The following is a 23,435-nucleotide window of genomic DNA, read 5'->3' as shown; positions in this document are numbered from 1 at the left end:
TATTCTTGGAGAGGTTTGAGATACCCTCTGAAAACAGTTAGCAAACCAGGTCATCTGAACCCGGTTACTTGCTGTGGTTTTGCATATGAAGTTTTTCTGGGGGAAAGAAAGTGTAGCTTGCAAATTTAAGCTGTTTTCCTTCCCACAGACTTGTGCCAATGCCATATTTACTGCTGACATACTGCAGGGGTGGAGAGAGAGAAGCCAGCACTTAGATATGGAAAACCGAGGCTCATTTTTGAAAAAGGGCCACTGGAACTTAATCAAGTACATGGCTCTTCACTCACATGCATTGCACCACTGAAGCTCTGCAAAATGTATGTTCTGTGCATTTGTAGCTCAGCGGTAGAGCATCTGTTTTGCAGGCAGAAGGCTCCAGGTTCAAACCCTGGCATCTCCAGACAGGGCTGGAAAGGTCTCCTGCCAAAATGTTGGAGAACTGCTGTCAGTCAAAATAGACAATAAGTCTGAGTCACTATAAGACAGCTTCCTGTGTTCCTTATGTTCTCGGTATCTACATAATAGCAAGTTTATACAATAAGCTGGGTGGTTGTTTTTTTCAAGTTATGGGCTAAACCACAGGGATAATGTAATGGCATCAAGCAAGGATTTATAATACAGATTTGTGGGTGCAAGAATCATAACATTTACTCAGTAACTGGGGAAATGTTCTTCTCCCTCATTTAACATTTCTGGAGTCACTAGGCTGGGTTCACAAAACTTCTGTTTCAGAGCTAAACAAACCGTGAGCCTGGTTCACACAGACTTTTGAATCTAGGCTTAATGTGGGTTACCAACATTAGTGTGATTGTGTGAACCCACATGGAGGCGGGAATCTCAGATTCATCTCAGGCCATAAACCACTATGGTGTAGCTCTCACAATCATGCTAATGCTGGTAACCCACATTAAACCTAGATTCAAATGAGGCCATGATGTGGGAGTCCTGTGATTGTCAATCCCAGTGTCTTTTTCTTTTTCAGAAAGCAGCCAAGGGAACCAATATAGGTTTGAGGCATGCTGCAAGGGACCGTGTGTTAAACCCTTTCCCACTGTGCCGATTCCCTGGCTTAAATTCTTGCCCCTCAAATTGCCATTAGCCACAGAGCAGGAAACTTACAAGTACAATTTCCCCATACATTTCCCCCTCTAATACAACTAATAGTTTTGTGTGAAGCTGAATAGTTTTGTGTGAAGCTGACTGAGGCTGTGAACCTCCCTCCCTCCTTCCCTCCCTCCCCCATTGCCCTGATCCAAATACTTGCCCTCCAGGGTCTGCCTTGGGAAAAAAGCAAAAACTATTGGGACTTCCAATTGTATCTAGTTTGGCCCACAGAGAGTAAAGAGATATGCAATACAACCAGCTTTAGAATGAGTTCTTGAGCCTTTTCTCACAATTGGTGAGAAGGGGACCCAGAGCAGGCCTAGTGACTCCAGAAATGTTAAATGAGGGGGAAGAACATTTCCCCAGTTATTGAGTAAACGTTGTGACTCTTGCACCTACAAATTTCACACGAGTATACCCCTCAGGTTCTGGCAACAGTGGGCTAGACCAGGGATTCTCAACGTTGGGGTCCCAGATGTTATTGGACTCCAACTCCCATAATTCTCAGCTTCAGTGGGCTGTGGTTGGGGATTATGGGAGTTGAAGTCCAATAGCATCTGGGGATGCAACATTGAGAATCCCTGGGCTAGACAACCAATCCTCCTGTCCAGGGTGCGCTTCCCACCTGACTAGATGATCCCCCACATGCCCAGGCAGTGGGGAGGGTACAGGGCCGGGATGTGTCATCCTGGCCCCCAGAAATACCATAAATCACTGTGCAAGTGCAAGTGCGAGTGCACAGTGGATCATGGGGATCCCCTTCCCCTCCCCTCGCTCCTCGTAATTTGGCAGCTGTGGTTGCCAGACGAGGAGGAAAACAAGGTTAGTAGAGCGCTCACTCGCCTAACCTCATTTTGAAGAGAGGCTTCTTAGGCAGGTTTGCTGCCGTGGTGCTGCCAGAACGGGCCCGATCCTGGTGGTTCACATACATGTGCAGAACCGGGCTGGGCTCCCTTAGCCCGGCTTTGCAGGTGCGTGTAAATAGCCTCCTTGTGTTCCAGAGCGCAAGTGTTATGGCCTGAAAGGGAGGTGACACAGAAGGTCTTGGAATCAAAGTTTTACCATTTCAAAGCAACCACCAGAGTGATGGGGCTGTGGTCTTGATCAGAGCCTCAGTGTTGGGGGAAGGGGTGTTTAACCCTTCCCCCATGACATTTTCCCATTGGACCTCCCTGCAAGTGCAGTTAGCTGATTTAGCAAGAGCTGGGGCGGGGTGGGGAGGATAGATAGCTGTGTTGTATCAGTTTTTGGTTCTCCAGTAAGACTAATAGCAACTTCACAGAAGAGGGTGCTTTAGATCAAGCAAACTGTGTAGGGGAAGGTTTAAAAGTCCCTCCGCCAACACTGCTGCTCCAGTCAAAATCAGAACCTCCTCCCCCTTCCACCCAGCTATACAAAATCTAGTAATTACTTGCACCATTCAAAGTACACAGTCTTGCCAGTCAGAACAGACGCTCTTGGGCTAGATCAGGGTTGCACACAACTTCAGCCTTCCAGCTGTCGCTGGACTAGAGCGCCCATCATCTTTGACTATTGGCCACTGTGGCTGGGGATGATGGGAGTTGTAGTCCAACGGCAGCTGGAGGGCTGAAGTTGTGCCTGCCTGGGCTCGATGGATCAATGGTCTGACTCAGTCTATGCTTCATCTGCCTTAATTAAATGTTTATCCTTGTGTTCCTCAAAGGCGCTCAGGGTACACAGTCCCCACCCCATTTTATCCTGACCCCCCATGAGGTTAAGTAGACTGAGAGATAGTGGCCCACTGAACGTTGAACCCAGATCTCCCTGTTCTGAAATCCACCACCCTGCCTACGACATAGCATGATAATAGAAGAGCTATTATGGAAATATTTGCAATAATTAATAATTAATAATTAATATGGTTTGGGTGTGCCCCTGTAATTAGGAATGGAAAGAAATATTACAGATGGTCTGACGCAGTCTAAGAGAGCTTCATTGGCATTAATTACATTTTTATCCTTGTCTTACTCCAAGTAGGTCAGGGTACATGGCCCCCACCTCCTTTTTATCCTCATTACCTGTGAGGTTAGGTAGTCTGAGAGACAGCGATGCACTGAGTTTAATCATGGCCAGCGGGGAACTGAACCCAGATTAGGATTTTAGATTGTTCTAAAACACACCACTCTAAGCATTACGTAGCATATCACAGAAACCCTATTCAGACGTTATGTTGTATGTTTGTAGGGGTGCCTGTACACATCTGCAGGCTTTTGTGTGAATGACTCTATGTGCCTTCATTTTAAAAGTGGACCTGGGTAAAGTTGATTTTGACTCCTAGCGCCCACAGAGCCCTGTGGTTTTCTTTGGTAGAATACAGGAGGGGTTTACCATTGCCTCCTCCCACACAATATGAGATGATGCCTTTTAGCATCTTCCTATTTTGCTACTGCCTGATATAGTCCCAGCGGGGATTTGAACTGGTAACCTTCTGCTTGTGAGTAAAGCATTTCCCTGCTGTGCCACTTAAAGTGACCTAGGCACATGCCCCTTAAATGCAATGTAGAGATAGGAAGTGCACTACTGTACATGCACTGAAGATGATGTGTGAATAACTGCACATATGTAGTTATTCACAAACGTACAAATCTGTACATGTGTGTGCTATACACAGATTGTACATGTGTTGAACATAACATGTGAGTAGGGCTAGAGAGGCAAGAGAAGGCAGCACTACAGATATGGAAAGCAGATTGATATTGGGAGTTTACAATGGCACATGAACCACTGCTCACTGGGCATAATTTAGCAATGGGTTATGCTGCGACAGCAGCGCGTAGTAGAAATTTAGTATGATCACCAGTAATGGCTGTTGTGAATGAGTTTCGCATCAGTAAAATAGGAATTGGAATGTCCTCACCCCCAGGGTGGGTTATGAGGAACACAAGAAGTAATAAAGAGTGTCTCTGAGCATGTGCAGGGTGTCTCTTATGCTGAGTAATTACAGCAGTTCATAAGAACATAGGAAGCTGCCATATACTGAGTCAGACCATTGGTCTATCTAGCTCAGTATTGTCTCCACAGACTGGCAGGGGCTTCTCCAAGGTTGCAGGCAGGAATCTCTCTCAGCCCTTCCACTCCTTGCTCCCGATAGATAGGAAATCTCAGGTGTTTTTCAAGTAGCTGAAGTCCGTCCCCCTTCTCCCAGCATGCTCAGGTGTGATTCCCCAGTTCCTTCCTGTCTTCGCTCCTGATCAGACATGCACCTGGGCTCCTGCCCAAATTCTAATCTGCATTCATTCTTCTACCGGTGAGCCTTTCCCCTTTCTACAACTGGGCATGGGCAGCTAGCAACCTGGGGACACCTTAGCAGGTTTCCACTAGGGGTGTGCACGGAACCGCGGAGCTGCGGTCCGGCACCGGGGTGGGGGGTTCCATTAAGGGTGGGGGGAGGGTTTACTCACCCCTCCCGTGCTTTCCACTTTTGTCACCGTATTTACTTTAGCAATTGGGCAGCAGGATATCTCCCTGCCGCCCCTTTCTCCCCGCTTGGCTGCTCCAGGTGCGTTAGAAATCGGGGGGGGGCAGGATACCTCCCTGCCGCCCCTTTCTCCCCGCTTGGCTGCTCCAGTTAGCAATCGGGCGGCAGGATATCTTCCTGCTGTCCGTTTCCCTGCTTGGCTGAAAAAGGCTTTGAGAAGCCTTTTGCGTGCACACGCGCAAAAGGCTTCTCAAAGCCTTTTTCAGCCAAGCGGGGAAACGGACGGCAGGAAGATATCCTGCCGCCCGATTGCTAACCAGAGAAGCCAAGCGGGGAGAAAGGGGCGGCAGGGAGATATCCTGCCGCCCAATTGCTAAAGTAAATACGGTGACAAAAGTGGAAAGCGCGGGAGGAGTGAGTAAACCCTCCCCCCGCCCTTAATGGAACACCCCACCCCATCTTCCCGAACCGAACCACCCCGTGTCCGGACGGGTCCGGAGGCTTATAGAATAGCCTCCGGACCAGTCCGGGCACGTCACTAGTTCCCACAGAAAGCACTGGGGCAGGGGCGGTCAAAAGAAGGCCCTTAAACAGTGCCGCTGCAATTTCCCTGCCCCTCAAAGAAAAGATCCCTCCCCCAAGAAAGGGGGGGGACAAGGGACCTTAACTGCCTTTTTCAGTCCTCAAACTGAGAGTCTTAGAACTCCTCTGAGCATCATTGTGAGGTGAAGTCTCCTCCTGCCTGCTACTGCAACTACAGCCTCACCTTCCTCCTGCACAGGACTAATTGGCTCAAGCCTACAATTGTCCTAAAATTGTGCTATTCTGCTGCAGCAGCCACTTAATAAAGGGTTTTTTTCCCCTACCTCCCAAGTTACACTCAGGGGAAAGAGGGCTGGTTTTCTCCCTGTCCTTTCCAAGAGGCAGCAGACCCTGGAGGGGCCCCTTATCTTGATCCCTGCCTCAACCCCTGTGGCTATGCTAATCCTCTAGGTCTCAGGTTAACCTTTGACCATGACTCAGTGCTAAGCATCTAGCAATCCCCCTCCTATTAAAGAGGAGGAAGTACTGCAATTATCTTGGTTGCTTAGCTTACTATGCTAATTCCCAGAGGCAACCAATAGGATTTACCAGATGAATTCTAAGCATGGCTAGCACTTTAATGAGGAGGAAGTACCCTCAGCTAAATAGCTGGGGAGAGGAGGCTGTCCCTGGATAGCAAAGGCGAATCTCCCCTTTGCCTAGCAGAGTTTGCCCTGGTTTGCCTTAGCCAACTCTCTTCCCTCCTCTAAAGGAGAGGTAGATTACTGCTAGTGGGAGGACTGAAACATGCAGAAGGTCCCAGGCTCAGCCACTGACAGCATCCCCCAGTAAATTCTGGAGAATTATTTGGCTCAATATAAGGTTGCTTCCTATTTATCCCCGCTTCTGGCCGCCAGTCAGCATGGGGCATAGCATGGTGGGGGAAAGGATCTTTCAATGGCAATATCACACAAGTATTAAAAAGAGAACACCCGGACTACTTGAGAGATTTGTTATTCACACTTAAAAAATGGAAGGTTGAACCGGATCTATTTAAAGGATCCTCCTCAGTTAAGCAGCTAAGGAAAACAATTTATGGAGAGATTCTAGAAGTGGGTTTCTTAAATCCTGATTAAGAACGTAAACGCTACAAACACCGCACTTCACAGTACTTGTTGCAACCCCATCACCCTATCGCTCTCTTTAAGGAAAAAAAAGTCCCTTTCCATTTATGGGAAACAAGGTGGCGCTTATACCATCAAATACTACCACTTAATGCGGCTAAGCCATGGCGCCCAGAGGACCAGCAAGAGTGCCCTAAAATCACCTGCAAACAGAAAGCTAGTGAGCTAGGTAAAACATTCAGGGAAACCCACTCACATTTCTTAAAAGAGTGTGTGGTAGCCAAAAGAGTGTGGCAGGGAGTAAGCAAGCTGTTAGAGTGGCCTGATTTGGAAAAACAGACTTGGGAAGAACTAACCTCGAGTCTGAGCGATAGAACCTCTTTTCGAGGTCCCAGAAAGAAACCTTCAAGGAAACGGGACGGAACAGGTGCCCTCATACTAGGGAATTGGAACGTCCCCCTTCTCGTAATCAGGTTAGTAAACCTGTATGTCATTTATGCAATGCTCCTGCATAGGAATAGGGAGGGAAGACGCGACCAAGAGGTTCACGCAGATGAGACAGTAAATCTCTTCTGGAAAAGTTTGTATGGTTATGTGCAAAAAGACAATAATATTTCTTCTAAACAGCAATGGGACAAATTGTGGAAATGGACGTTGGATGTAACACACACACACACACACCCCGATTACCTGATGTGCCTTGAAATCCCCCACCCCGAGTTACAGTACTACCTGCATATACTTCATAACTTGTGTGTTTCCAAATCCTTGTGTGTAAATCTTTGTAGATATATCATGCACAAACAACCACTTTGTATATAATTGTGCTTTGGTAACGTACTGTATGGTTTGGTAGTTTGTTGGTTCAATAAAAAAATCTTGTCCTATTAAAAAAAAATCTTGTCCTATCTTGGAGAAGCCAGGGAGGGAACTTGGGACCTTCTGCTCTTCCCAGAGCGGCTCCATCCCCTAAGGGGATATCTTGCAGTGCTCACACTTCTATTCTCCCTTTCATATGCAACCGGGGCGGACCCTGCTTTGCTAAGGGGACAAGTCATGCTTGCTACCACAAGACCAGCTCTCCTCTCTGAGAGGAGTTCCTCTGGGTTTATGTGGCAGGGCAGATTTGGTGGCACCAGGCACCTCTTGTTTAAGTCATTAAGCTGTGAGCCAGATGTACATAGTCTGAAGTTGCCAGCACAATTGCTACCTGTGGTTCCAGGTGGGAGGACTTGTTTCTTTTAAAAGCTTGATCTTTTTCATAGCACAAGAGCAGGGAAGGTGGACTTGCTGTGCTTCTCCTCAGCTTGCTGATTTCCACTGACAAGGCCCCATTTGGCAATGGTAACGGCAAACAAACAATATTGTGAACTGTGAGGTCTGTTCTCTGGAGTTTGGATCACCATTCTTGTGAGTGCTTCCTCACCAAGAATGAGAGGTTCAGTCAAGAGGAATGTTGACTATCTGGGGTTCATCTGATTCCTCTTTGATCCAAAAATCTGGGAACTAGAACAGCCCTTTTCAGGGACAGAGACAAGAGGTCTCCTGGTTTTGATTAGGCAGCACACTGTGGGAATAGGCTTTCTGGTGGTATTTTGGTATTTCCTCTTTGGGTCACACCCAGCAGAAGGCAATGGGGGAGAGCAGAGTTTATTGTCTGCTTTGTCACATCTGTGTTGTTTGACTGCTAGAAGTATCAGGAATCTTCCCAGGTAATTCAGCACTAGAGGTAAGAGTAGGTCAGGTCTGGGCAGATATTTCAAATTCCTAGGCGGCAGGATCATCATCCGAGAAGCCAGTTTCACAATTTTAAGCAGCCTTCTTCTGCAGAGAGAGAGATGTGAAAAAGTGCTTAGGGTGTAGTATTATGTTTTACACATATGAAACCGTCCTATACCAAGTCAGACTACTGTGGATTAAAGGTACACCTATTTGTTTTCTGAGGCTATTATATATTCCTGCAAAGAGTTACCCTTTAAAGTGGTGACTCTCTTGTATTTAGCAGGGGGAGAGCAACTGGCCCTATCCAACCCCAACACAGTGTTTTCCCAGAGGCTGTTGCTGGGGTCTCCCTAGCATGTGTGTGTTTTAGAGTGTGAGCCCTTTGGGGAGAGGGACTTGTCTTGTTTCTTTTTGTGTGAGATTTGAATTTGAATTTCTTTTTTGAATTTTTTGTTGTTGAAAAGTTGTATATAAATAGTCGTCGTTGTCGTCGTGGTAATTTGGTTTTGATGTGTCACTGTAATCAGGAATGGTAAAATATATTACAGATGGCAGGTTATGAAAACTAAAACCATCAGATCTGAAGCCTCAGTGAAAGACAAAAATGTTTGAATACGACGAATTGGTTAAAAGTCAAATGAGTCATTGACTTAAAAAAATCTTCAATTGATTGACAGCCCTATTATCCAAGCAGTTGTCCCTCCTCCTCCTCCTCCTCTTCCTCCTCCACTTCTTAATTTGTACCCCACTCTTCTCTTAGCATCACCCAAAGTGGCCTATATTAACACATGGCTGAGTTTAAAATTAAGTTCCATTCTGTTTACTCTACAGATGTACCTTTCCTACCAAAGGTAGGTAGGAAATGTGTTATATTTTTGTACTTCTCTTTTCTTACAAAAATTGTGCGAAAAATGTTTTTCCTTTTAATAAAGACATATTTTTAAAACGCAAGATAAAAATATAAAACAGTAACTAAAATACAAAATTGTAGCATTAAGATAACATATCAGTTAAAAACAGAACATTCCTTAAAGCATTGGATAATTAAACATTAGTTGAAATTTTAAAAAAAACTTCAAAAGACTCTTAGTAATAAGATCCAGTGAGGCATTTCTGCATATTAAAAAGGAACATTTTATTAATAGCTGAAGCTGCTGTTAGCTATGGAGGGGAGACTTAAGGGTTCAAATTGTGTCCATAAGTTTTCACCTCTGAAGCTAATAGAATCTTCAGGGAGGACAATTTATGTCAGGGAATCTGCACAGGTGGTAATGGTTGGTACTTCTCCCGTACCACAGCTACAAGAAAATTACCTTGGGGAGTTCTAATCTCAGAGCTCCCACATATTCAAAGATGAACGTATACATGGGTATCATTGCATATAAGTTGCGTTTAAAAAATGAAATGTGAACAGTGTGTCTACTAACACTGTGCACAGCACTCATTATCGAGACTGGGAGGAGAATCACACCTATCCTGGTAATGACTGAATTGTGCATCGGATATCCAGGGTGCCTTGGATTGCATCAAAATGACACATTGGTATAGGCACAATGTATCAGACGGGAGGATTGGAAGACCTTTCTTAGTGAAGATTTGGCATTCCCTGGAGAAAGCGACCACAAGGCAGACACAGGGGCAGCGAGCAATTCAAATTGCCACCTTCTCCTCCATCTTGGCCCAGAATGCACAAGAGCAGGATGCAACATCTCATTATGATGCGCATTCTTCCGGGTGCATTACTGGGGGGGAAGCCACACTCCATAGTAGGGTTGCCAAGGCCCCCCAGAATTTAGGGTAGCCCCTGGATTTTGGCTCTTCCACTCGGCTGCTAAATTCCACCTGGATTTACACGGATTTCAAATGCGCTGCCCGGATTGCCCAGATTTTACTCTGGATCCAATCACATGGAAGGGCAGAGAAGGCGGGGAAAATATACAAATCTGTCAAATAAATAAATAAAATGCAAATTAGTTGTTGTATAATATGCAGATTAGGCCACCCAGATTTGGGAAGCTTGAATATGGCAGCCCTAGACCATAGTTACAGGGCACAGCCATTTCCCCCCAGTAATGCATCTGAAGCCTCTTTCTTCAGGGAATGCTGGATCTTCAGTGAAGATTGAAGCCTCCTCACAGTGAAGATTGAAGCCTCCTCCAATAAGCTCAACGCAAGGCTGATTTGATGGGGCATTGCCTCAAATCTCTTTTCCATGTCGACAGTTCTCATCAGAATTGTTTCCGGTGAAAAATGCGCCGATATGGCTTGCATTGCATTGAGGTCTGTATTTTGATTTGATGCACAGCCCTGGTGGCTAATGCACAACGGAAAGGGGCAAGGCGGAGAGATGACGCAGCATTCTGCTTGCAAGACCCAGAGGTGTGCAAAGCAAGTTGTGAAGGCCCAGTGGGTTGACGAATCCACTATGACTGCTATTCGGAATGTTCTCTCTTCCTTCACCCTGATATATTTCTACATTCTCCCTCCCCTTCTTGACTCATTCTGCCTTCTAGTACAGTATATTTCAAGAATTCCTCAACTTGCTGGCTAGCATGCCCCATCTCTCTCATTCACTCTTGCTCCTGCCAATCCAGCAGGGTTTGTTTTTGTTATTGCTGGCAAGAACGGACAAGCAGATTTCACAGGAGTACAAGCTGAGAATAGACTTTGAATGCTGAATCTTGATTTTTATGTTTTTTTTTGGGGGGGGGGGAGATTCCATTCCTGCAGTTGCATGTCAAGGCCCCCCCCCTGCACACACGCTAGCAGATAACAAAACAATTAGACGTGTTTCATTCCCTTAAATACTAAAAACTGCAACACTTCAGTTCAAGAAGGCATTCAGGTTCTCATGAGCAAACAGGGGAGCCAGTGCTTTGTCAGAAGATTTTTCGAGGGGAACACACAAGGCTCTCATGCCTGCATTTCTTAATATTGTTGCATGGAATGGGGAGAATCGGTGGGTGGGAGGGGATGCTTAACCCCTCTCCCACCCATCGATACTCCCCAGAAAATGCCTTCAGGTTGTTTTAGAAGGATTTGCAGTTTGGCTGTCAGAGTAACCACAAAAAGCCAAAACAGAGACAGGGATTTATCAGGGACAGGTAGGGTTCATTAGGAAGGGGGTTGAAAATAAAACGGCTAATATTATAATGCCCTTATACAAAACTATGGTGCGACCACACCTGGAGTACTGTGTACAATTCTGCTCACCACATCTAAAAAAGGACACTGTAGAACTGGAAAAGGTGCAGAAGAGGGCAACCAAGATGATCAGGGGCCTAGAGCACCTTTCTTAGGAGGCAAAGCCACAACACCTGGGTCTATTTAGTTTAGAATAAAGATTGCAGGGCGACATGATTGAGGTCTATAAAATCATACATGGAGTGGAGAAAGTGGATAGAAAGAGATTCTTCTCCCTCTCACATAACACTAGAACCAGGGGTTATCCCATGAAATTGATTTCGGGGAAATTTAGGACTAGCAAACGGAAGTATTTTCTCACACAACACATAATCAACTTGTGGAATTATCTGCCATAAGAAGTGGTGACAGCCAACAACCTGGATGGCTTTAAGAGGTGTTTGGATAACTTCATGGAGAAGAGGTCTAACAACGGCTACTAAGCAGAGGGCTATAGGCCAGCTCCAGCCTCAAAGGCAGGGTGCCTGTGAGTACCAGTTGCAGGGGAGTAACAGCAGGAGAGAGGGCATGCCCTCAACTCCTGCTGTAGGCTTCCAGTGGCATCTGGTGGGCCACTGTGTGAAACAGGATGCTAGACTAGATGGGTCTTGGTCCTGATCCAGGAGGGCTGTTCTTATCTTCTTATAGACCCTCTATTTGCCCTGCCCTGTGCAGAAGGTTATTGGCTTGCCTGCAGACAGGAAGAATATTAAATGCTTTCTGGCTGATACAGACTTTGGCCTCATTCACATGTAATGGGAAACCGGAATTAAACGGGGCAGAAGTTGGATTACTTCACAACTGAATTCATGGAATCTCTGCCCTCTTGGAAAAGTAGCCCGAGGTTTCCCTCCCAAAACTCCAATTTGAACCCTCAGCCTGTTGTGAATTTCACTCCTCCTCCCTGTGGTTAGCAGCCAGCTGCTGTACATATGAACTGAAAAAAGGATGCTGGATTCTCTGAAACCAAAGTTGAGTAGGAAGCCCCTCCCTCTCTTCATTCTGACTGGTTGCCACAACTGTCCCTCATGTGAAGGAGGCGGCCCAGCAGCTGCTCCCCCACCTGCACAGCCTGTCCCCCCCCCTCTCTGCAATCTCCCTGACTACAGTTTGGGTCCTGGCCCTGACATCCAAATGTGGACAGGTAAGCGGTGAGTGTGTGCGTGGCCGCGGAACTGTGGGTCCTCACGGGACCATCCAGCGATGGGAATCCCAGAGACCCTGCCAATACTCTCTGATATAAGGAAACTCCTTGCAAGTAGAAACAAGTGCATCAGACAGTTTCTGGCTCTACCCATTTCCTGCAGTAAGTTTTCTACTGAGACAAAAGAGTTCTTTTTTTAAAAAAAATAAAAAAAATAATCATTAGCTTATCTGTCTGCACCTTTTCCACAAGAGCTTGTACCCAAAGAAACATACAGGACATAAAAAGAACACTGAAAACTGCAATACACGATAACGTAAATATCAGCACAGGAAAACAGCAGTTTCCCATTGTAAGGGAAGCGCATAATGTCAGAATCACACTACTAGCATTGCTGCCTTGAGTGCTTTTTGTAGTATAAAGGCAGTATAGAAATCTTACAAATAAATGCATACATGTTCACTAATGTGATGATAATTCATGTCAGTGATGTACCAAAACATTTCTGCAGCTAATCCGCAGAACAGTAATAACAAACAAGAACAATGAGCAGTATTCAGATAAATCCTATCCTTTTGTTAGGACATCTTGTGCAACAATTTTTGACAATCCCCTCTTCCCTCTGCCCCCAGCACCTAGATAATGTTGGAGTCTGGCCCTAATGGCGTCTGCCTACACACACACACCGCCCCCTGCCATAAGATAAGCTGCAATGCACTATTTTTACACCAGAACATGCTCAGAGAAAGCTGGGACATTTTTTTTTATTTAGAAGAGATTTTAAATAAGATACTTTCCCACTGACCTGCACATACCACATTTTACATGGACCGTCTTGCCACTTAAATTAGAATACACTGTTGTTTTTTACACCAGGACATGCTCAAGGAAAGCCAAAAACCTTTTTAAAAAAATTAGAAGACATTTTTAATAAGATACTTCCCATTGACCTGCATATACTACATAAGGGGTCTCTTTTCATAAGAGAAGACCCTGAAAGTTGTTGAGTGGGAAGCCAGGCAGGGCAGAGATGAGTCCCATCTCAGCTCAGAGCAGTTATAAAACAAGGAAAGGAAACCAGGACCAAAGCAAGCAGTCTCCCTGCATGTCTGAGTGCAGCCAGGGTCAGCTGCTGAACAGAGCCCCCCGGGAATTGTCTTCGGCTGCCCGGTCTGCTCTTGCCTGCCCAGGAGGCAGCCAGCAAAAGGTGGGGTCCTTCCGGATTCAGCCTCTGGAGGCAGCTGCATGCACAAGTGACATGAGGAGATGGCAGGTGGCCACGAGCTCAGCCCTTTGTCCCCTGGTGGGGGAGATTGGGAGCTGGCCACAGCACTCAGCCACCACCCTCAGCACAGTCAAGCTTGGCCATCCGGCTCAGCACAGACCAGTGGGCAGCAGTGAGGGCTGGCAGTGGGCAGTGGCACAGCCACCCGCAACATTTAAGGGACAATTTGGGGGACCCAGGAGTGTGAGGGACTGCACATCTCCCAGAATTCTGGTGGGAAAGCACACTGCCCCCAGTGTATGCCTCTGAGGGTCCCCCAGTCCTCGGGGACATAGTCTCAGGAAGCACTAGGGGAGTGGTAAAAATCATTGTGTGTCTGTGTGTGTAACATTCTAATGCATTAGTTTGGATGCTGGCCAATGTTGATAGTTATGAGAAAATAACCAAACATCCCAGTTTAACACAAACATTTCAAAGCATCCCATAAAAATGGATTTCATTGCAACAGCAACATTGACTGACACAATAATAATCCGTCTCTAAATTATCAAAACATTTCCCGATAAAAACTAGAGCTGCAGCAAAAATACAGGGCTATAGTACAAACAAATGAATACAATCAGCCAAATTCTCAAAAGTAGCAGCAATGATACAAATAAATATCAGCATGCAGATGTGCAGAAACATAATTCAATATGGAGTCGCATTTTTAAAAAATGCTCACATCTTCTCACCTTTACTCAACCAAAAAGATTGTGCCAAAGGTGTTCCAATCTTCATTGTAGGGCTGCATTTGAATACAGGGTCTTCCCCTCCCTACAGCCCCAAACGGTCCACTCCATCCTACTGCCTTGGGACTCCGGCCCCTCGTTCTGTTGCATTTATAGACCAGGCTCATTTCACCTAGCCATTTCATTCACATGATCTCAGATTTTTCTGCCATTCATAGGATCTCAGACACTGGAGGTGAGGGGCTGGCCCTCAGGGTATACTGGCACCAGCCCAAATATGAGAGGGTGTTCCCATCAAAGGCATGGCAAGGGAGCATGTCCTCCTGTGCATTTGATGAGATGTGTGTCTCCATTACATTTCCTTTTAATAATTGAATGGAGCAGCAGGTGCTCTGCTTATCTCTGCCGGAGGCAGTAACTCAATCTGCACCACAGCATACAGCAAAATATAGCAAACACATAGCTTTCCACTGGTGCACCCACAGACAGCAGAATGTCTGCAAGCAAACAACCAAGTAATGTATTAAGTCCTGTGTATCTGATGATGATGATTGCCCTCGACCAAGAAGATGAATATTTTCCAACTGTTTCCGGCTGATTTATTTTTATACTTAGATATCTGCACTTACCAGGGTTGGCTTCAGGTCTGGCAAAGTCCCCTGGGCTACTTCCTAGGTGGTGATGGGACTCCCCTAAGGAAGGTTTGGGGGAAGGAGTTTTGGCAATGTCAGCAGCCCCAAGCTCTTCTCACAGCCATGCCAGTGACCACAAATTGCTCTACCCACAGAGCTGGGTGATGCTGGGTAACTGAGATGCTGAAAGAGGGAAGGGCTGTTGCATTATGGGCAAACAAATATATCAGCCATCAATGTGGCTACCAAGAAGAGCATTTGTGCAAGGTGCCCCCTACCAGATTTTCACCACTTCTACCCTCCCAATGTAGGCCCCACACTTTATCCTACATTGTTTCAGAGCAGGGGTCACTAACCTTGGGTCAGGGGCGTAGCAAGGTTGGAGTAGGCCCAGAGACAAGATTTTAAAATGGGCCCCCCCACCAAAGTCCAGGGCCTCCGCACACCCCAGGCCCCCAAGGATTTAAGTCTGATATTCCAAAATAAGTATGCTGCCTGCAAATACATTTCACTGAATACACACACACACACATCACAATATATAGTGATATACATTGAGTACTATACATTTGTATTACTTTTAATGCCTAGAACACACTAGAAAGATGAATTATTAAAATGGGGCCCTCGCTGCAGATTAGCAAAGGAGACTTTCAATCATGCAGGGTGAACCTATGTTTGTTTTCCCAGAATTCTGAACAAATTCAGTCAAGTTTGACTGCAGGAGGTTTTTCACAGGAGGCTTTTAAAGCCCTTTAAGACACATCTCCTCTGGAATGGAGGTGCTGCATTCACATGTTGGCCAGATTGACCCTGAAGTCCCTGCAAGTTATTGGGGAGCAGTTCACACACAAGAAAAATAAAATAAAAGCACCACACATGCTTCACAGTTCTCACTCAGACCTTCTGGGTTGCAAAACAACTTGAACATAAGTGCATTTATAAATGAATGAATGAATAAATAAAATTAATAAAATACTGTTCCAGAAGTTTTTGCAATTTTCTGCCATGAAACAAGCCACTTATAGGACTTTTTAGATAGTTTTTTTTAAGTCAGCAAATTTTCCAAGCTGTTTCAAAATAAATATCCAGAGACTTCTCGGTCCCTCCCCCCCCATCTCCAAGCCCTATGGCAAGCAGATCCCTATATATGGGGGTGGGGGGCGGGAAAGGTAACCACAAAAAGGAGTTCACACTCTACCTGGCAAATGCTGGTCTGGGTTAAGCAGTGCAGCAAGGGGTCTTCTGCTGCAGAGAACACTCTGGCTGCCTCCTCCTTCCTGGCTGGCTTGGGCCCTACTCGAGTTCAGGCTTCACTGCGGCCTACAGGGAGGCCTCCGTGGAAGCCCCGCCCACCCGCCGATCAGCTGAGAGGCGGGAGAAAAGGAGCTCTTTGCCGCTTGCCTGCTGCTTCCATTGCGGGCCAGCAGAACAAGCAGGAGAGACGGCGAAGAGGGCAAGTGGCTGAGAGGCTATGGGGCTGGTCAGGGGGCAATGGGGAGTCACATGAGGTGCCCCTGGGGTGCCCCTCCAGGCAGTGGGGCCCCCAGACAACTATCTCCCCTTGCCCTATCATTGTTACGCGCCTGCCTTGGGTCTCCAGATGTGGTTGGACTACAACTCCCATCAGCCTCAGCCATTGTTGCTGGCATAGGTGTAACTATAGGGGCGGGGGGGCACGTGCCCCGGGCGCCACTTGGCAGGGGGCGCCAAAAAGTGCCCCCGCTGATTTGCTGGGAAAATTTTTTTTAAATTTATTTTTTAAATTTTTATTTTTTTGCTGAGCAGTCCCCCTCCCCCGGTCCCAGCGCGCCCCCCCCCCATTGGCATTGCTCATCCAGCACTGGGCGCCACGGCGTCTTCGTAGTCCAAGTCTCTGACTCTCACTCCCCGGCGCACCCTGCCGCCCCGCCACCAGTCGCACATGCGTCGAGAGGAGGACACGCACCAGAGCAAACTTCCTGAACAACTCCCTCTTCTGAACAACTTCCTGAACGCCCGAACCAGTTCCCCTTTTTGCTCATTCAAGTCCTTCCTCCCCTATAATCTAACCACGTTTTAACTGAAAAGGTTCAGGGAGGGGGAGATGGGGGGATGTGGAACCTTGGGTTCCACATCCCCCCATCTCTCCCTTCCTGGACTTTTTCACTATGTAATGCAAGCTAATTTAATTATATGTCATCATCAAAATGGATTAGCTGTTTCAGCCCATCAGGAAAGTCTAAACCTCCACCGATTTAATTAACCAGACTGAAAATCAGATGAACAGAGAATGTTTTAATGAAAGGTGGTATATAAATTTAACAATAAGTAAAACTATCATTAGGAGCAATTAGTGATTACTTAAACATTGGTGCTGCTAAGCAATTTGTAAATAAAACTTGAAGCCCTTTGAAAATAAGCTGGAATTAATTGTAGGTTGGGCAGGGGGTGAAAGTATATACTTCTAAACATTTATTGTTAAATTTATATACCACCTTTCATTAAAAACAACCCCAAAGTGGTTTGGTTTTAGTCATGGATTTTAATTTTATTTGCTCTTTTTGTCAATGTGATGAAGATTAGTTAAATCTGAGTGGTCTTAGGCAACCAATGTTGCATCTGAAATGCCATTTCATTTTTTATTGTCATAAATACTCTCCAACCAATTTAAATAGCAAAGGTGTATATTATCGCTTTATTCAATTGCAGGGAATCTCAAAAAAGCAGGATTTGCAACTAAGGCAGTGCATATCTTCTCTAAAATGGCCCTTTTATAGTTTTTCTAACTTTGAAATCGTAACATAAAACAAAGCATAAATGCATAAATGCTTCCCCCTCCATTTGAAACCTTTTCTGGTGTAAATAGCGTGCAGTTTTGGAAAAGGGGAGTCTTTCTTTAACAGTGGGAGAATAAGGAGTCTTTAGCACTATCACCCTAGTCCCTCGAATTACTTTGGAGTCCTTGGTTTTCGTTTTGTTAAAATACAGTCGCTCACAAGGGAAAGTCAGGAACAGAACCAGGGCGTGAGGGAGGGGCATCATAATCATAATAATCATCATTGCATCATAATTCTGATGTTTGAGATACAAGCCAACTTCACAGGGTTGTTGTGAGGAAAAACCTAAGTATAATGTAGTATGTATCATCATTGCATTATAATTCTGATGTCTGAGATACAAGCCAACTTCACAGGGTTGTTGTGAGGAAAAACCTAAGTATGTAGTGCACTTTGAAATTTTTGATAATTTTTGTAATTTTTTAAATTTTTAAAATAAAAGTTTTCTGAAATGTGTGTCAGTCAGATGTATGTTGGGGGGGGGCGGGGGGCGCGGCGGGGGGGGCTCAATTTCAGTGCTTGCCCCGGGGCGCCGTTTTCCCTAGTTACGCCTCTGGTGGCTGGGGATTATGGGAGCTGTAGTCCAAGAACATCTCGGGGGTGAGAAGCCTTGCTACAGAAATCTTCTGCGAGTGCTCATGCAAGAATTCATGGAACAGCAGTCATCCCTTTTCTTCTACTATTCACAGTTCTTTGGATCCAGGCCTTTATCCTTTAATGATATAGTCTCATATGGTTCCAGCTCTTCTCTGCCCAACTATTTAAAAATCATCTGGGGATCCTTATCTATGGTAGAGAACTGATATTTGATTGAAGAAATGAACTAGACACTATTTCCCATTATTCCCCCCCACCCACCCCTTGTCATTTTAAATAATAGCAAAAACTTACTGCTGGCAATGAAAGATTCCATGACATTTTCGCAAAGGAAGATGAAGCCATAGGAAGGATCCAGTAATCTAATGTTGTGAAATGAAAGAGTACGTCTTTTTAAATTATGTGCCTGGAGTGTATAGCCACATTGGTAGGATATATATCTTGGAACAGAAGACAGCTACATGCAAGGAAAAGCAGACGTTTTGCATGCTGTGCAGATGTTGCCAGGAAAATAAAGAATCCAGCTGTTATAGAGCATCTGGGTGTATCTCAGAGCAGTGGCTGACATATGGAAGGATATGTCAGCCCAATAAAGTTGTGCAACACCCAAAAAAGTTTACAGATTGTATTATGTAAGAGTAAGCCAATTATATCCAATGGACCTACTCTTGTGTCATGTCATTTGTACAATCATTACATTTGCACAACTTGTGTATGGGCAATACTACTGGATTGACATACCCTTCCACTGTATGTCAGTCAGTTTCTTTTCTTCTACGCATACCAAAGACTGAGGTTAACCATTTGATCAATTCTGGTGCTCACAGCAAGATCTGGAGGAGGAGCAGTGACTGGGCAGTGTCTGACGTGCTGTGGCCCCAATCCATTGAGGCAATGTTCACATGACTTTTACTTTCTCCTCAACTGTAACAACCTACCCCTGCTAACTTGGCAAAGAGGCACCTTTTAATGTGGTGATTCTCTTTATTTAGCAGGGGCAGAGTAACTGGCCCTGTCCACCCCCAGCACAGGACCTCCAGTGACTGTTGCTGGTGTCTATCTTGTGTTTCTTTTTAGATTGTGAGCCCTTTGGGGACAGGGATCCATCTTATTTGTTTGTTTTTTCTCTGTGTAAACCACCCTGAGTCATTTTTGGAAGGGCGGTATAGAAATCAAATTATTTCTTGTTTACACAGTCAGACAGGTGTTATTGACTGGTTTGTTTTATCCAGTCATCGGGTCCCTCCCAAGGACCTGGGATGCCAGAATTTTATTGTCAATTGTTATAGATATCGTCGCAGAATATAGGCTGTTCCCAATAAAGCTGCTTTTTGTAATTGGCTGATGGTGATTTCTGCGGCCGCTATGGTGTTGAGGTGCTCTTCAAGGTCTTTTGGAACTGCACCCAGGGCGCCAATTACCACTGGGATTATTTTGGTCTTTTTCTGCCACAGCCTTTCAATTTCAATTTGTAGATCTTTGTATTTGGTGATTTTTTCTATTTCTTTTTCTTCTATTCTGCTATCCCCTGGTATTGCTATGTCGATTATTTTCACTTGTTTTTCTTTCTTCTCAACTACAGTTATATCTGGTGTATTGTGTGGCAGATGTTTGTCGGTATAGAAATCAAATAATTTATTATTATTATTATTATTATTATTATTATTATTATTATACCAAGGACTACCACCTTAAGGGTCGAAAGCAAGTGAATATACCAGTCATTCCCTACAGGACCCCAAATCCTTTAATCTGATGCTGGTGGAGATATATTTGAATATGGTACAAAAAGAAAGGTGAATTGGGAGATAGGGCCATAGCTCAGTGGTAGGGCATTGGATCTGGATGCAGAAGATCCCTGCGAAAGACTCCTGCCTGAAACCTTGGAGAGTTACTGCCAGTCAGTGTAGATAATACTTTGCTAGATGCACCAGTGGTCTGATTTGGAAAAAAATATTCTCCAATGCATTTAATAGAGTGGACAGAATAATTCCCCGAAATATTATCTTCAGTTCTAATTAATGCATTGGTGAATATTTTTTCCAAATCGAGCCTACGAAACAATTATATCCCTTGTTACACCCTTTGCAGTATATCGTGGGCATTCTCCATTCTCACTGGTTTTGAATGTGTGGCTTCAGGAGATAAAGATTACCAACTAGTCTCAGAAACTGCACCTTGAGCAGTGGCTTGATCCGCAGATATTAGTACATATAATGCCGCAGTCTGCTGGTTTCTGCCAATTAACTGCTAGGAAGAAAGGAAGCTGTCATAAGCTGAGTCAGACCATTGGTTCATCTAACTCAATATTGTTGAAACAGACTGAAAGAGGCTTCTCCAAGGTTGCAGGCAGGAATCTCTCTCAGCCCTGTCTTGGAGATGCTGCCAGGGAGGGAACTTGGAACCTTCTGCTCTTCCCATCTCCTATTCCCAGCTCATTCCATCTCCTAAGGGGAATATCTTAGAGCGCTCACACATGTAGCCTCCCATTCATGTGCAACCAGGGCAGACCCTGCCTAGCTAAGGGGACAAGTCATGCTTGCTACCACAAGACCAGCTCTCCTCCCTTAAAGTGCTATTTAAGGTACTCTTAAAGGCATCAGGCCAAATCAAGTCAGTTGGCAACCCTGTCAAAGACAGCTGAGCTTTCCCAGATCCCTGCAATTGCATCATCCCTGGAACTGGCTTGCTGCTGCCTCCCATAGCTCCCATGCAGCCAGCAGATGATGCATTCCCTGTGGGTGCACTCCCAACATGAATTGCAAGTTATTTCTTCAGACCTTTCCTGGAAGGAAAAGGGCCCTGGATTGGACCCTGGTTTATTTGTCTGCAATGAAACTGCCATGAAAACTTTCAATGAAACTGCCATATGGTTTAAGGGGGAAGGGAATACAATTGGTTTGACTCTTTGCTCATGTGTAATCCTTCACTGGGACTGCACCATTCTTTAATTGTGTTTGTACATTATTGATTTTATGGTTTACTTCCTGTTGCAACTCCTTCAAAGAGCATCTTGAAGCAGAGGGGTCTGGCAGCTTTCCTTACAGCCATCCATTCCCACCCACCACCACTCCCCCAGACCCTAACAGGCAGAGTGGAGAGCAGACCATGGCAGTAGCAGCAGGGAGGGAAGGGAAGCGCCATCCCCACCCCCTAGCTGCCTCCCAGTCCTCGGCGAGTGCCACGACTCGCGAGAGAGGCTGCAGGCTGGGTAGGGGCCAGGAGTCTGCACGGAGGGAGGAAGCGTGTGGAGCGGAGGGAGGGGGCTCATTGTCAGGCGGTGGCAGGGCTCACGGGTGAGGGGCGCACCGGGAAAGTGCCCTGTTGCCCGGTGGCCCAGTCTGAGCCTGTGAAGCAGGATTCTGGACTAGATGGGCCATGGGCCCAATCCAGCAGGGCTTTTCTTATGTTCTTAAGAAGTGCAGTTAAATGTAGGAGAGACATTGCTGTCAAAAAGCCATGAATGTTCTTCAGAGTTTTAAAGGGAGGAAGCAGACAGCCTAATGACACATGTTTTCCAACAAAAGGAGATGGCTGTTGTTGGGACCCAAGAAATAGCAGATGGGACGATTTTGTTTGTGATCAGAAAAGGTCATATGAAGTCTTTAGAAAAGATATGTAATTGGTAGACTGCATAAACATCCAAAGGAAGTGATGTGGCCTGTAGATTTGCTGCCAAAACATGCAAAAAGCAAAATTCTCCTTGAATATTGTTGCTCAGACTTTGGCTTTGAAAATTCCATGCAAGTCTCGGTCATGCTTTTGCAAACCCACTGCATGTCCATTCTGTTTTCAGGAGATTTTCGTTGTTGTCATGCTTATGTCAGTGACCACAATGTGTCCTCGCAGTATATTAACTCTTCCATGCCAAATCATGTGTTAACTCATCACATTGCAAGTGTTATCTAGAGTGAAATATCCAGGAGCGATCATTTAGGCAAGTTTGGGAACTGCAAAACCCCATGATGCAAATGTAAATTGGATTGAAATACACATAACCCCATCCCACAATTTTGAGAAATGTAGTTAAGCATCACAATTGCTTGGATGCTATGCGGTAGATTAAAACCCTAAGCGTTCTTACAGGACAGAAAATCCCATTATGCAGCTCTGTGAGACCCACTTTGGCCTATCAGTCTTCTGCTGTATTGTGCTTGTGGTGGTGAAGTCTCATGACAAACAGCATTGGAGGGGGGGCAGGGAGAGGGGGGTGGCAGGGAAGAGAAACTTGGTGATAGATAATGGCATAGTCAAAAGGGGTGATGTATATGTGAGAGAGAAGCCTTATTCAGACATTATGTTGTACATGTCTGTACATATGTGCATATTTTTGCCTGAATGACTGTGCCTGTGTTCATGTTAAAAGTGAACCTGGGTACAGGCCCCCTGAAATGCATAGGAGGTACAGATAGACACAGATCTGTTCATGCACACATGGCCCACAGATTGTATGTGCATTGAGCATAGCATAATAGGGCTAGAGTTGGAAGAGAAAGGGAGATTCTTCCTCGCTGGCCAACTGGGTAGCTAGGTAGCAGAGAAAGGAAGGAAGCGAGTGTGTGGGGAATTTGCTAGCCAAAACATCAGCTATTGCCCTCAAACATTTAGGATGGGCTGCCTGGTGAATGCAATCCTCCATCTTTTGAAAATAATTGTCCATCAGTAGTATTGATTTAGTGTCTATCCCATCTTTCTGTGTAAAACATACTCAAGATGGTGTACAAATATAACAATAAAAACCATATCACACCCTCTTAAAGCATCAATAAGCAATTAAAAGACAGAAACAGATACAGAAGCAGCTTAAAGCCCAGATGCAAAAACCTTCAGTCCTATGAAGGTTCAGGCGAACAGGACAACCTTTGCCTTATGCCCAAAAGATAGCTGTGATGGTGCCAGGCAAACATGCCAGGGGAGAGAGCTCCACAATCGGGCGGGGGGGGGCACCACTGAAAAGCCCTCTTTCCAGAAGCTTCCTGGCCAACTTCTGAAGGTGTGGACACACACAGGAGGGTCTCCAAGATGGTCTCAGTTCAGGAGACATTTAAGAGGCAGGTGACCCTCTAGAATATCCCCAGGCTGTATTGGTCAAAACCAGCACTCTAAATTGAGTCTGGAAACATACTGTAAGCCAGTGGAAGTATTTTCCATCATGATGGTCAGAACTAGTTAAAAACCTGGCCACTGTGATTT

General features: G+C 45.4%; 1 protein-coding gene and 1 long non-coding RNA gene across 5 annotated transcripts in view; one reads left to right on the top strand and one right to left on the bottom strand.

The window, feature by feature from the left end:
* Window positions 1-23,435, top strand: part of ASAP1 (ArfGAP with SH3 domain, ankyrin repeat and PH domain 1) — a 246,538-nt gene that overhangs the window by 5,782 nt on the left and 217,321 nt on the right. The gene's annotated exons all lie outside the window — the stretch shown is intronic.
* LOC128322431 (uncharacterized) lies at window positions 6,756-16,115 on the bottom strand. Its single transcript, XR_008305712.1, has 2 exons — window positions 16,028-16,115; window positions 6,756-8,013 (listed from the first exon to the last, which is right to left on the bottom strand). It is a non-coding gene; the product is annotated as an uncharacterized LOC128322431 (long non-coding RNA).

This window comes from Hemicordylus capensis, chromosome 4 (genome assembly GCF_027244095.1).
Source record: "Hemicordylus capensis ecotype Gifberg chromosome 4, rHemCap1.1.pri, whole genome shotgun sequence".
NCBI lineage: Eukaryota > Metazoa > Chordata > Lepidosauria > Squamata > Cordylidae > Hemicordylus > Hemicordylus capensis.
This window is presented reverse-complemented; position numbering and strand designations above follow the sequence as displayed.